The 15,623-nt window shown below is 31.4% G+C and overlaps 1 protein-coding gene across 1 annotated transcript in view; it reads right to left on the minus strand.

Annotated features, from left to right (window-relative positions):
• The window catches only part of LOC129234083 (kinesin-like protein KIFC1), a gene marked incomplete at its 3' end in the record, with an annotated part of 48,318 nt that extends 33,166 nt beyond the window's left edge, over positions 1-15,152 (minus strand). The window contains exon 1 of the mRNA XM_054867974.1: positions 15,068-15,152. The remainder of the gene's footprint in view (positions 1-15,067) is intronic.
• Between the last annotated feature and the right edge of the window lie 471 nt (positions 15,153-15,623).

Raw genomic sequence — 15,623 nt, forward strand, 5'->3', positions numbered from 1 at the left:
TAACTACGCATTATTTAAAAAATTTTGTTTATGTGAAAAATTTACAAAAAAAAATATTTTTTAAATTAAAAATAAATAAATAAAAAGTATGATTAATCAAGTTGGAATTAAAACAAATTATACCAATGTATTATAGTTCTAGTCCACCAAACATTAATAATTTTTAAAAGCAAATAAAACAAATGTGCAGGAACACTGCAGACCCCCCCCCAAGTGTTTCTGCCCCCCCCCCCCCAAGTTACAAGGAACATTTTTTTCAGTGCATAACAAGTGAGCTAAAAAATTTAAAGACATTCAACGAAAAAATCCGAAAATAGTAGTATAGACCTCCTTGTCCATATAATAGTTTTTAAAACTAAATTAATGCAGAAATTTAACTATGAATCATTTAAAAAATTTTGTTTGTGTCAAAAATTTTACAAAAAAATTATTTTTAAAATTAAAAATAAATAAATAAAAGTTATGATTAATCAAGTTGGAGTTATAACAAATTACAGTAAAATCCCTCTAATGAGAACATTAACAGGACTTTTTTTTGTCAACGGGACAGGGGTTTAATAATGTTATTTGCGTTGGAACTGGGGAATTAAACATTGTCCGCATAAGAGGGGTGTCCACCTTTGAGGGGTGTCCGTTAGGAGGGGTTTCACTGTATACCAATCAATTATAGTTCTAGTCTGCCAAACATAAATAATTTTTAAAAGCAGATAAAACAAATGTGCAGGAACACTGCAGACCACATGTTTCTACCCCCCCCCCCCCCCCCCCCCGTTACAAGGAACGTCTTTTTCAGTGCATAACATGTCAGCTAAAGAATGTAAAGACATTCGACGAAAACATCCGACTGTTGTCGGATGCCTTTAAATCCACGAGCTCCCATTTCGTGCATTGAAAAAGGAATTCCTTGAACGCCAAAACACGTGTCTGCAGTGTTCTTGCACTGTGCTTTTAATGTTGTTTTATTTTCTTTTATTTTTTAAGCAAAGGTGTTTTTATATTTTTATAACTAATTGTTGTTTGTAGCAAAAATCCATTTTTTATATAAAAATTCCATATTTTCTATACTTACCTTTTTTTGCATAATTTTTAATAAATAAGTTTTATTAACTTTGGGGACATTAAAATAAAGATTTATTCCATTGAAGCATTACAAACTTCATTATTCTCAAAATTTAAATTTGACTTATAAATTTTAATTGTAAATGATTGCAGAATATAATGCTTGCTCTTTTTTTATAAATTTCAGTATCTGTCTTGGACAATATTCAATTTTTTGCAACTACTCGGTATTGGCCGAGTATCTGATCAGATTTGGCCGAGTACCGAGTAGTTACCGAGCACTTGGTACGTCTCTACTTGAAAGAATAACTTTTACTTACGTAAAAAAAAAATTAAACAAAATTTAAACAATGAGATCTATTTACATTTAATACAATTATTAATTATTTTTATTTAATTTGAAAAGCTTTTGTCAAACCTTTTTTTCTGTTTCATCTTTTGCAAGTTCAATATTTTTATTACCAGCATAAAAAGAATTCTCAAAGCTTCTGTTTTATATATATATATATATATATATATATATATATATATATATATATATATATATATATATATATATATATATATATATACACAGTCGAGTCCCGACTTACGCGAGGGATGCGTTCCAAGACCCTTCGCATAAGTTGAAATTTCGCGTTGTGGAAAATGGTATGTGTAAAAATTTTTATAAACATACCCATACAATTAATAACACCTGTAAACACCACCTCAAACTGTCAAAAACCACTTCTTAACTATACATTGCGGTTTATTAAATAAAAATTTGAATTTTTTATTTATTTTATTTAAAAAAGAAACCGTTTTATTTAACATAAAAAACTACTATGATGTACAAAATCAATGATCAATTGGGAAAAAAAGACTTAAAATAAACCACTACGGTAAGTACATTATGTAGTAAGAAAAACAACTGCAATATAGTTGTACCAAAGAACATATACTGTACAGTAGATCCAGTAATGATATTTGTAACTTAAAAAATTACAGATGGTGATGATTTATGCTGCGTGATCAAACCGTTATTCTTATATAATTTTAAATACACAATACAGTTGCTTCACTAGTTCTTTTATAACGTTTCCATCTATGGCAACATTTATCTTCCTGATTTCTTAAGAGGACTCATCAGACAGAAAATTTCTAGCTTTCGGAAGAGAGAGAGAGAAAGCTGTAGCGTTTTACTTCCCCCTCTACGTGGAGCAGCTGACAGGTTTTGGGGGACGTCCTCCCCTCTATGCTGTCACCGCTCAAAATTTATTGGCCGGGGAAGAGGGTCCGTGTATAGTCTTGGATGACCACATACAATTATTGCGTTGATTCTTTTAGCTCATTTTAGTTTTGACCGAAATCTTCTACACAATCGGTGTTTTGTGCCTAACTTTCCTTTCCTTACGCACTGAAACTCGAAATTTTGTTAATTTTATATTCGTTATTTGTTTTCTAAATCTGATTTATTAAAATGCTTTCACATGCTACTTTTTATGCACAAGAAGGATATGCAGTAGGATTATTAACATTTCGTTTTCCTTCGAAATGCAGCATTATCAATCTGCAAATCAAAAGCATTCGCAGGATTTATAAAACAAATTATGGATCACGTTGCGATTCGAATTTGCCGCTCTTATTCATCAAATATTACTGCATCATTACCACCAGCACCAGGCAAATGGGCGCGAAATTCTTGCAGTCTGGCTGAACTCACCAAAATGAAACAATTGTTCAAAATTTGAGGAATGTGCCAAAACAAGGCCCCCCCACCCCTCTTCCAATTTTAAAGAAACGACTTGGACTTGAAATGATATTTTCGAATAAAAACAAAACTGTTACTTTTGAAAACAGTTATATTCCAGTATTATTTTAATCTTTTGCAATCTATATTCTGTAGCATTTGATCTATTTCAGCCTCTGCTTCACATTTTAAAAGTTGATTATGAAAATTACGTTTAAGAACTTCATTGGCCGCTGCGGCACCATCATTAACTTTCTAACCAGAAGTCAGTAAATTTAATAATCAATTAAATTTATCCTGATTTAATTAAACACACTGGTATGATAAATTACAAATTCATTTTTAGAAACGTGAATCGAAATAAAAGTAACGGAAAAAGAATGATTATGAAAAGTTTTCCGCATTAATTTCCATATTTGTCCAGCTGTATGGAAATGACAGAATTCTTACCCCCCCCCTTCCCGCCTTTTATCGATGCGAATTATCAGGGAACGTATTTTTCGGACTTGGAACATACTGTTTTAATTCATAGGATAAATTTTAGAATTAGTAAAGCGTTCGAAAAAGAAAATCAAATTTGTTTCTGAAGTTTTTTAATCAAAGATTGCAGTCTTGAATCATTACTTACCTTTCTTTTTTCAATGTCCTTTTTTTCTCTTTTCGAATTTGTGCGTAGTAGTTGATTTATGTATGTTTTTAAAAGCAAGAGTTTTGAATAAGTTTCAGGTTTTCTTTTCAGATTTTTTGTTTACGCTAAATGTTTCACGAAAAGAATACTAATGATTCGGAACAGTGTAAAAGTTATACCATAAGAACAGTAGCACCCAACCTGCGGCTCGAGGGGCAAATACGATGTGTGAAGTTGATACGTGTGGCCCGTGGTCTTCTTTAAACTCAAGAAATCGAAAAGCACGTTTAATGAGAACGTCAAAAATTGAGCTAAATACTCAGAATTGGTTTCTGATAAACTGATGCAATTAAAAAAAGATGCATCAAGTAATGATTACACCAATTATTGGTTTTTAATTTTCATTATTTTCTTCCTCGTTTTCACATGCTATTTAAAAAAATGTTGAACATTTTCAAATTTTAGTTATGTTCTGAACGGCGAGAACCATTTTAATATGAGGTGCAGTCTCAAGTAGAAAAAGGTTTATCACCACTGCCATAAGAGATTAAAAAATCATCAAAAATATTTTTTATTACAGTAGGAAGTATGAGTTTAATGATTTTATTTCTGGAAACACTTCGGAAAACATACGCAAAAAAATGTCCCCTGTGGCCCAAGCTCGCTTATTATAACCCCAGTTTATTACGTTTTATCTGCAATCTTAGAAGTTTGGATTTTGAAAGATTGGAAAGTTTTGTGTATTTGCCATGAAATGAAATTACATAACTTTAATAGCATCCGTTTTATTTCTACCTACATTCGTAGCATAAGATGGAAAAACGCAGAACTTCGAGGCTGTTAAGCTACCTCTCTCTAAATGTTAAAATTATGAGCTCAAACTTCACAATCATTATTTTTTACATAGGTGAAACCAAATGGGAGAGTAAAACCAATAAAATAAAAAATAATATAAAGGCCTGTTTTGGACCATGCTAATTTACCATGCTGTTTCGTATAAGCTGAAAACGGACAGGATACAGAAAAATCTTTTGGAGGAGGCACCAGAAAATTGAGTCCCCCCCCCCCCCCCCCGCCTATTCGATGTTTAACAATAGAGTTTTAATGACTTTATTTTTAAATGGTTTTGCGGTCAATGAATCTACTTCTAAATATAGGAATAGTATGCACTAATATATTTTGAATGTGGACGGAAAACATCTTCAACGTTTCAAGCCAATTAAATACTAAACCCAATTTAATGTCACAGAGACAGTGGTTGGAAAAACTACATTTTTTTTGTAGCGAACTACAACTACTTTGTTACAAATGTAGTTAACTACAACTACAACTACTTTTTTCAAAATGTAGCAACTACAAACTACTTTTAAAATTAAGTCGCTACTTCGCTACTTTCCAAAAAATAAGTAAAAAGCATACACAATAGGTTGTCCCTCAAAAAATGAAAGTCAATTTTTCAAGTCGCATAGACTCTTGTATTTTTCCTCTTGTGTCAAAACAATCGTGAAAAAACGTCTCATATAATTTGCACAATGGCAACCCGTGCCCACTTGCACCTGAAAGTGTAAAACAATACTTGTATGGTTGGCCAAATCGAAAAAAAAAACCTCGAAATTTCTGTTGATAAAACGTTGTCCCTGTACCCAACACCCCACATGCACCACAAGAGCATTTATTCAAATTAAAAAACATATAGATCTGTCACACTTGACTTAAAATTTATAATTTTATTTAAAAAATTGATTTTGTTTCGAGTCATCTTTTAAAAAATTATATATAAACTAGCAAAAATACCCGGCGTTGCCTGAATCAGTAATAATTATGAGAAAAAATCGTTACTTGCTTTTTTTTTCTGGTTTAAGTGAAAGAATTTAAAACACATCTTTTTGACATAATTAAAAGTAGAGTTTCTTCCTTACCCATAAAAGTAAAATAGCAATAAGTTTAAAGAACAAAATAGTATTGATTTAGAAACGAAAGCACTATATTTAAGCATATACAAATTTCCAAAACATGAAATTATTCTTCTCATGTTTAAAAAGATTAATTAAGTTAAAATTCTCTGTATTGCTATTGACGTGCTCTTAATCCCCTTATACTTGCTTTAGTTATTTTGGGAAATTTCAATCAATGTGGGCTCTTGGTGCGATTTTACCGAATTTGCGGGAATCATTTTGGGATACCTTCGATGATGCTCCCTCCTTCTTTCCTTACTTTGTAAAACGATTTATTAATTTTCGTTACAAAGATATTATCGCCAGGTGCTGAGATACTTTTGGTCACCATAAAATGGCGCTAAAGAGTTTCATCCGAAATGTTTCCAAAATAAGTAGTAAAATTTGGCGATTGTTTGAAATTGTGCAAAAAGGAAAAATCAATGGAAGTTTTTGTGCTGTTTATGGATTTGCCTAATTTAGTTGCTGGATTATTTAACACAGTAAAAAAAGTTTTTTAAAGATTCTTCGATTGGCGATATTTCGTTTACATGGTGAAAACTGAGAAGCATTATGACGTAGTCTTCGGATTCAAAAACTGCGACATTGAAAAAAACTGCCAAATGCATCAGCTACGGAAATATTTCCGCAAAAATTTTGGTGATCTGCTGGTTGATTGGATAATGAGTAAGTGTTCAATCAGCATAAATAATAATAAAAACCATTAATTACATTAAAGTTCCGTTTAAATGGAAAATGATCAGCCAAATCATGTATTATTTGCCAATCTTGTGCAAAAATCTTACTTCAAGATTTGACTAGAGAAAAGCCTTGAACAGTCACGAAAAGCAAAGATAGTCAACAATACAACAATAGTCGCTATCGACAGGGAGTTGAGATGATGCACTAAATACTGTATTGAGTTTAGGAAAGCCTTCGAACATGGAACTAAAAAGTTCATAACTCGTTTTTTATTCTACTTAGAAATTTCGAATAAGTGCCATCTTCAGCAGAAAAATCAGAGCTTTCGATGAATATATAATGTAAATATGAGCAAGTATCTTTTCATCCCCATATTAGAGAATTTATACGAAAATTGTATTTTATTGCTCCCCTAAGGGGGGTTTTGCCCCCCATAACGGGACGAAAACTACCCTATGTGTTATTCTGATGCATAAGCTATATTATTGTAAAGTTTCATCGAAATCCGTTCAGTAGTTTTTGCGTGAAAGAGTAACAAACATTCATGCATCCATACATCCATACAGACAAACTTTCGCATATATAATAGTAGTAAGATTTAAATAGAATATATCAAGTTTAAAAATTACTGGCGAACACATTTACAGATCAACAATTACAAACGAATAATAAAAGAATAATATATTTTAAATGAAAAATTCAACTCAACCTGGAAAAAATCCATATCTTAGAGTACTATGTGGGAGACTTAAAAATCGCAGGAAAACAAAAATTTCTATTTAACGCTAATTACCTACTTTTCTACTTTACTGTTTATATTTTTCAGCTTCATAATTTCGTAAAATCTTACATTTCTGAAAATATGTATCAAAAAATTTTGAATTTTTTGAAGAAAATTATAAATGTTAGGCCACGTGTGGGATATCTAAATGGTTTTTAATTTGAATAAATGTTTTTGTGCTGCGTATATGGGGTATAGGAGCAACGTTTTATCAACAGAAATTTTGAGTTTATAAAAAAACGTTATATTTTAATTTGGCTTAGCATTCACAAATGCTGGTTCACACTTTCAGACATAATCGGCACTTGTTGCCGTTGTTCAAATTATATGATTTTTTTTTTGACGTAAAAGGATAAAATATAAGAGTGTGCGACTTGAAAAATTAAATTTCGATTTTTTTTTTTTTTTTTTTTTTTTGGGGGGGGGCACCCTAATACACACACCGTTAGAGGATTGAACAAAAAAAGATTGATAAATTAGCTCATCAGAAGACACTAATAAAAATGTCCAATATCATACACTGTAATTCTCGTATTTATTGTAAGTCCTCCAGAACAGTTCAATTTCATCCTTTTCTATAACATTTTCAGTAGCTTCTTTTTATTTGGTGAATACTGTCGAAAATTTAAGCCTCACTATTTTTTTTTTTTTTTTTTCAATCTTCGGTCTGTTCATATAAAATTCACTAAATTTTCTGCTCGTGAAATCATCGATATCTTCATTTTCGCGAAAATAAGTGCTTTTTTCAAAATAAAAATTGGTGAAATATGACAATTACGACGGCAAACAAACTAATGGCGTCAAAATGAAATGCCTGGGGTCAGCTGGTATTTTTATGAGTCTTATTTCTTATTGCATCCGCTGATGAACTTGTGTAAAATTTGCGCCAGTTTAAATTCGTTTGAACCTTGATTTTTTTTCCCGTTTATTTAAAAGTAGTTTCCAGAAATCGCTACAAACTATTATTTTTTTGTAGTTAACTACTTACTACACTACTTTTTAAAAAAAATAGTGCGCTGCACTACAAATTACTAAAAAATGTAGCTGCTACAGTAGCGTCGCTACTTGTAGCACGCTACTTCCAACCACTGCACCGAGATGCTATACAATGAGCGGTTTTAATTAGGAACTTTGAAGGCAATGTTATTAAATAAGCTCATCCCTCATTTGAGATTTTATAAATTAATTTATATTTTAACTACAAAATATTATTTGAGTAAGAAAATCATAACTTCATAAAACATAAGTTTTATTGAAGAATTCAGAAACTATTTCTGTGTGAATTTCAAAGCAGTTTCTGATTTGTTTTTAAAGTCATGACACAGTTGAGATAACATATTGATACTACATGCCGTTTCCATTAATAATCATGATTTTTCCAAGAAACTTCCAACATGTGATTTCTATCATTTTGCACTTTTTATGAGCTGAAAAAGAAATCTATTATTTGGCAAATAGCTGCCTGGATCAAAATGACTTTTTTAGGTGAACCTACACATTTTTTTAGAAATGTTGATTATTGATTCCATAAAAGAAGAATTAGTAGACGAATGGCGATAATACGTTCCCTAGAATTCGAAACCAAATGTATTTTGCCACTCTGTGCCTCTGACTCCAGTATTACTTCTTTAGCAAACAAGAATGCTTTTATTCGAAATATGCTGTGTGTGTTTCATGTTAATAACCTATATAAAAAATGCAAAAAACAATTCAATTAAAAATAATTAATAAAATAGTTAAATTAATCTATCCCTTTTGGGGGGGGGGGGCTGCTTCACCCCTAAAATCCGCTACTGATCATAAATGTGTCATTTTATGTTAATTACTAATTCAATGAAAAAAGAAGTAATAGACAAATCGCGATAATATATACCCTTAGGTTTAAAACCATTGAGTTACATATCTTTTTTCGCACTGTCCTTAAATTCCAATAATACTCGAAAAGCAAACAAAAGTGATAAGGGTAAGTTCAAATTTTCTTCTAGGTATATTCAAATATTCTTTAATTTTTATATTATGTAATAATTAAAAAATATATATATAGTTACATTGTGACAAAATTTATTAACATCTATTTAATGGGTGAGTTCAATTTATTTTATCCTGTCGAGAGAAGCACGTAAACTCTTAATCCCCCCCAAAGATTTACAACTGCATGCAAATCGTGATTTAAATACTTTTAAAGCTTAAATTTTGTGTTTATATACATAATTTTACAAAAAAAAAACCCACAATTATTTTTTAAAAAATAAGTAAAATTAAAATTATTTAAGAGCGTCATTTTTGCCAGGTTATTTCCTCACAATTCTCAAGCGAAGGAAAAAAATGCTTTCCAGACAGCTATTTAGGAGTCGATCTGTGGACAGCAGGTGGAGAAGAAACACGCCCACAAGTGGGGTGCTGACCGTTTCCCCGAAAAGGCCATAAATCACTTGCATAGAGGCGAATCTCTATGCAAGTGATCTTATCTAATTTGAGAATTGGAATAGGCTCACCATTCATTTGATTACTGTTGTTCAATTAAAGCTATCGAAAATATTTTAACATCTTTAGAAAGCTGAGATTATACGCTATGCTTCTATTTTTTTAAAAATCCGAATACTCCTCCTGGTTTGTCAAAAATTCACCTTTTCTCAAAGTTCAACTTCAAGTTTGTATAAAAATTTTTTGAATTATTTTAATGAAAAACCGTAAAAATATAAGCATTCTATAGTCGTCACAGATTAAGTCAAAAAAAGAAAAGTTTGAAAATCTCAATTTCCCGATGAGCTATCGCAAGAATGAGAAGACATTCTGCCCCGTAGGTTAACATAGGGATTCGAAAACCGGAATCTGTCTGATGCGGCCTCTTAAATTCACAATGCAAGAGCAGCTTCCATTTTCACAATTTGCATTTTGCTAAGAAACTACTCGGTGAACTTATACGGATTTTCTTTTCTTGATTTTTAATTGTTGATATGGAAAATACACCCATACCTAATTGTCGTCCTACCTTTCACGCATTTTATAGTTGTTCAAGCACATAATCTTTAGCTTTTCTTTAATTGTCAGAAACTTTCTCTTTTTCCTTACATCGTTACAAACTTTAAATAAAAAAGCGCTCTTAGGTGTTAAAGGTCAAGATTTACGGTCGCCACTCGCCACGTGGCGACTCAGTTTTCAAAATTGGCGACCCCAAAAAATCTCTACAGTCGCCAACTTTTTTGGGGGTTATTTTTATTTTAGATCCCAAGAAAAGAATTCCACACCACAGATGCCTCAGTACAATAAGGATTCACCGATAGAGACCGTACTCCGACTGAATGTTGTTTATTTTACAAAGCTTGCATGTCCTTTCTCACTGCCTGCCTGAATGTTGGTTATTTTACGTTGCTTGAATGTTCCTCTTACGCGATTCAGGCAATGTAAAATAAGCAAAAATACAGTGAATTAGGAAGCCATTTGCACAAGATCAGAGCGTTTGCTCCTTTGTCTTGACTGTTTTTCAAGTAATTAGCGTACTATAATCATGATTTCAAGAAGAAATCATTATATTTTATATTATATTTTAGATAAATTTTGATTATGCCTTCAAAGTAATTACCTTTTCACGTTTTTAGTTTAGTTGCTCAAATGGTATATTAAATTCAAACTTTATTTTTTTACATCGTATTATACACCTGGGATTATACAAAACTTTTTTTTTCTTCAGGCCCATTTTAGAACCTGCAGATTATAGGCCGCCCGCCGATAATACACAGGAAAATATGGTTATTAAATTACAGGGTTCGTACGCTCCAGGAAAACCTGGAATTGTCTGGGAAAAGTCAGGAAAACTTCAAATTTTGCCCCCAAAAAAATTTTTTCCAGGGAATTTTGAACCTTGAGTTCTAATCTTCGTTTTTATCGATGTTTCCTGAAAAAAAAAATGTAAAAAGTTTTGAGGCAAAATGACGCTGGCAATAAAATAAAAAAGGCGAACCAAAAAAAAAAATTCCGCGGACGCCATTTTTGCCCCTCAATAGTTCCAAAGAAAAAATTTCCTAGGGTGAACAGGAATTATGCACAAATTTAACGGGAGAAGAACATTTTCCTTCTTCTAAAGCACAAGCCTGTGGACGGTAGGGTCAATTGAGAAAATCGTTTTTTAATCGAAAAGTCTTTTCGGCTACGAATGAAACGTAGTCGCCATGTTCGGTCATTCATAAGATGGAAGTAGACACGATGCTTAAATACCTAAGATTCCAAAAACAAAGCAGAATTGGATGTTTTCTTTAACTGTAAACTAATGAAAACAACGCAAAATGTGCTACAAGTTGTTTTTTATTTTTTATTTTTTATTTTAAATATGTAATTTTCTTGAGAAATGAAAATTTTTGTTCTTAAAACTTAATCTTATCCTCATTGCCTTGGACGCAAATGTGCTAAAAACATTTCAACTGAAGTGTAGTTTCATGAAGATTTATTATTTTTAAATTGTTTTCATGCTACAAATTCAAAAAATTATTTCTTAATTTTTGTCGTAGCCGCCATATTTGGTCATTCCAAAGATGGCAGTACACAAAACCTTTTAAGTGCCTAAGTTTCCGAAAATAGCATTGGATATTTATTGCAATGCAAACTATTGATAGCAACGCAAAATGTGCCCTTTTTTCCGGGTAATTCATAATTATTTTCTAGAAAAATGCAAAATTTTATCTCCAGAATTTTTTTTTATTCTAATTGATTTAGATGCTTATGTGCTAAAAACTGACTATTTTGTCTTATAATTGTAGTTTTTTAAGGATAAATTATTATTTGTAACTACTTTTATGCTACAAATTCAAAAATCTACTCATTGTCTTAAATTTTTTACTTAGTCGCCATATTTGGTCATTTGCGAGATGGAAATAAACAAAAATTTACAAAAACATAATTAGATGTTTATCTCAATGTCTATTGAAAGCAATGTTTATTGAAAGTAAATGTGCAAAAAAGAAAATTTTTAATTTTAATGCAAGCATCCTTTATATGCAAAAGGAAAAAAAAAACTGATTATTGGCATTGGCTTATGATTGACGGATGTTGACTTTTGATAGAATGCATTGTATGGTATGCCCATCGATGCAACAAGTTAATCATATTTATACTGAAAAATAGCTTTGTACTTTGCTCAATATGTTTTGTGTTACATACTAATAGGAAAATAAAAGGAATCGTAAACCAAAAGCGGAGAAAGATTGCTGCTGATTACAGCAAAATGCTAATATGCATGACATGTGGCATCAGAGAAACGTTAAAATAAGTTGAAAGTACATTGTTTTTAACAAATAGTTAACAAATGAAAACAATTTTTAACGAAATGTTTTTTTTTTTATTATTTTAAACTTGTGACAGAAATTTTTTTTTAAAAAACCAAGTTTTTTTTTTTTTTTTTTACAAGTGGAAAAGTTTCAGTTCTTACACATTGCTACTTTGAACAATTTTGACTATTTTGAAAATATTGTTACTTAAATTTAATTTTGAGTGAAGCGAGTAACCTGGAATTTTCTAAAAAAATAACCTGGAAAAGTAAGGGAATTTTTTTTAACCAAAAGTATATGAACCCTGTACTTTTTTCAAATTCTTTTTCTAAAACAGTTTTATGTTTTGCTTTAAATCTTGCTCTGAAAGTATGAAAATATTATGCAAATTTTGGCTCTTTAAAAAAACATTAATTAATTTAAAACTTAAAAAGGCAACTTGTTTTTGACTGCACAAAGCCCCCCGCACCCTGTTTTATCATTCCTTTGCCATAGTCAAAGTTCCATGTTTTCCCATAAATCCTGTATTTCATTATAAATCCAACATCATTAAAAAAAGAAATAAAAAAATATATTTCTATAAACTATATCTTATATTTCTGCTGTGATGTGGACAGTAATACTCGCGATCGATTAGGAATACGTTCCATTGAAAAACGTTTAAACAACGGGGGCTAGTTTCTATTTATTCGAATAACAGTTGTAATTTTTTAATCTTCAATTGCATCAGATTAAAATATAAGCCAAATAGCCAGTCCTTTGATTGTTTTCCCTTCATGGTCATCCTAACATGGCGACGCTGCGTATTGAACGTAGTCGGCATGTTTGGTCATACTCTTAGTTCAAATAATGCAAAAAGAATGATTTTTTTTTTTGGAAATATATTCTTGGTAAATGCCAAATTGTATATTACTGGAGGAGGTCTGTAGTTAAATATTTTTATGCCAAAAATTTTTTTTTTCACTGTGGGACCATGGTACTGTGTACACTACTTTATTTTTGGCTTAATGATTTTTTTTTATGAAACTTTAAAATGGGTGGAATGAACCATTTGCTTCAGGAGCTCCCAACCTTCATCCTATGCCTCTTATGTTTCCATGATTAATATAATTTATATTTCTTGTTAGCATTCCTTTAGCATCACTTTCACAATATTTGTTTCAAAAAATACAAGTCGAAATCCCCCTTTCCCCCACCCCCATTCTTGTACTACAGCGCTGTTTTTGAAACCCGGTAAAACTGGTGGCCACCAAGCTTTTTGAGCCTAGTGGCCATTGGCCACTTGAAAATTTTCTGAACCTTGAGGTCTATTAGGTGTCATTATATTTCATCAACTTTCCCCATATAGAATGAAAAAAATAAATGGAAAATGAGGAGTAGTTATTTGTATAAGCGATGTTTAAACTAGTACGGTGTGGGAACTTCCACTCTCAGTGATGCCAAAGGGATGAACTTCAATTCACGAAAAAACCGCGATTCCCTTCGGAAAATTTTCGTGTCGCGTGTGAAGAACTCGCGTTAGGAATAAAATTCTTTACCGGGGGGAAAAATCGCGTTATAACCATTTCGCAGAAGTCGCGCATTGTAGCGGGAGTCGACTGTATGTATATATATATATATATTCATCCCTTGACTGCTACATGAATCAGTGCAGAATCAATTTTTTCTTTAAGTTTCACTATTTTTTCTTCTTTTGAAGGTGCGCCAACTTTTTCTTTTGCCTCTGACTGTTATGCCTCTTTATAAGATTTTTCCATTACTTTTTGAATTTCGTATTTTGAGAATAAATTGTAATAAAACAGATTTTTTTTGGTAATGCTTTCCCAATCACAGCATCTTAATTTCCCTTAAAAATCTCATTATAGCATCAGTGTTTAAGAGGACCTTTCTTATGTCAGTATCTTTCTGTTTACGAGAAAAATGTCTTTCAACAGATGATAAACTGAGAAAAAGGCAAAATGACTAAAATGACTTTCACAACTAAAACTTCTAAGTGTTTATATTTAGAAAGCTGACTATATTTATCATTTCAAAAACATTTTTCCAAAATGAATAATTGATTTCCAAGCACCATCAAATCTCCATTCCTCAAAAAATTAAACATTATGTACGTAAAGATTTGACTCCATCTGTTAGTTTGCCTAGAGAATTTTTTGTTAGTACTTAGCACAATATATGGCCTAGATATTTTTCAGATGACGTAGCTTTGGAACATTCCTTTCTAATAAAGAGGATGCAACTTTTTTTCTTTTTTTTTAATTTCTGAAAAGCTTAATTTTCAAAAATAAATTCTGCTAAAAATATAGCGTTACAATAACGTAAACCAATTTTTCAAGGAATTCAAATTTTGAATCCAGGGAGAGTTTATTCATCCTTTTTTTTTTTCTTTGCATAGTTACCTAAATTTAAGCATTTCAAAATGGCTTTTTTTTTTTTTTTTTTTGTACATTTGTATCAAATGAATCTTCCCCACATTTTGGTTTTTGTACCGATTCATTTACAAAGTACTTCATCAATAGTTAGGAAAGCTTGTTATAAAATATGGATCATTGAAGCTTTCGCTTAAAACAATTTTAAACATTGTCAAAAATACTCGACACCTAATACAAAATTAAAACAGACAGGTTGTGCTAGAGATTCCAAAAAAGAATTTTTTATATACAAACTTGAGTTGTTTGTTGTCAAGCTTTGACAGAAAGTATGAATCAAGTGACCTAAAGGTTTTTCCAAGGTCCTTTTCTAAAAATATATACACCTAACTAATGGAATATAGGACAATTGCTAAAAATATAGGACATATAGGACACTTTTAATGCTTTTTTTTTGAAAATATAGGAAAAATAGGATATATAGGACGACTTCTACCCCTGAAAATACGATTAACAAATGTTCGTATTGAAGCTACATTATTTTTTCATAAAAACAATGTTACAGAGAAAAAAATTTTTTGAAATGAATTATAAAAGCTACCTGCAACGAACATAAATTTAATGAAATTTGAAAACTTTAAAGAAGTTCAAGAGAAAAGTTAAACACGTTCAAAAAATACTTTTCGAAAACAAACACACACAAACAGCATCATATTTAAAAAACGGCGGTTGTGGGTGACAAGCAAAACTGTTCTTCTTCTGCACAACAGGGAAATGTTCAGAGTACAGAAATGCTGGAGTGAAATATTTCTCCCCTGTAGGTGTGGCTCATATTGCCGTGGGCGTTTCGGATTCAATACCAACAATAGGGAAATGTTGGAAGTGACATTTTTTCTTTTTTTTGAGCAATCACGATTGCTTATTGTTCTCACTTGACTGTTTTGATGTGCTATGTGCTGCGTTCGGAAATAATCCACCGGTTACACCGCGTGGTTAGCCGGATGTGGTTATGACGTATTTGGAATTTCTCTAGGAATTCCGGTAGAACAGCTGTGTTTCCGAACGCTCGTGGTTACTCCTAGAGTCCCTATATGAAAACGTAGTTTTCAGAGTTGCGACAACGCGGTATCATTTTCCTATTGGTCGAAGACCGCCTG

Source organism: Uloborus diversus, unplaced genomic scaffold (assembly GCF_026930045.1).
Source record: "Uloborus diversus isolate 005 unplaced genomic scaffold, Udiv.v.3.1 scaffold_986, whole genome shotgun sequence".
In the NCBI taxonomy this organism is placed as follows: Eukaryota; Metazoa; Arthropoda; class Arachnida; order Araneae; family Uloboridae; genus Uloborus; species Uloborus diversus.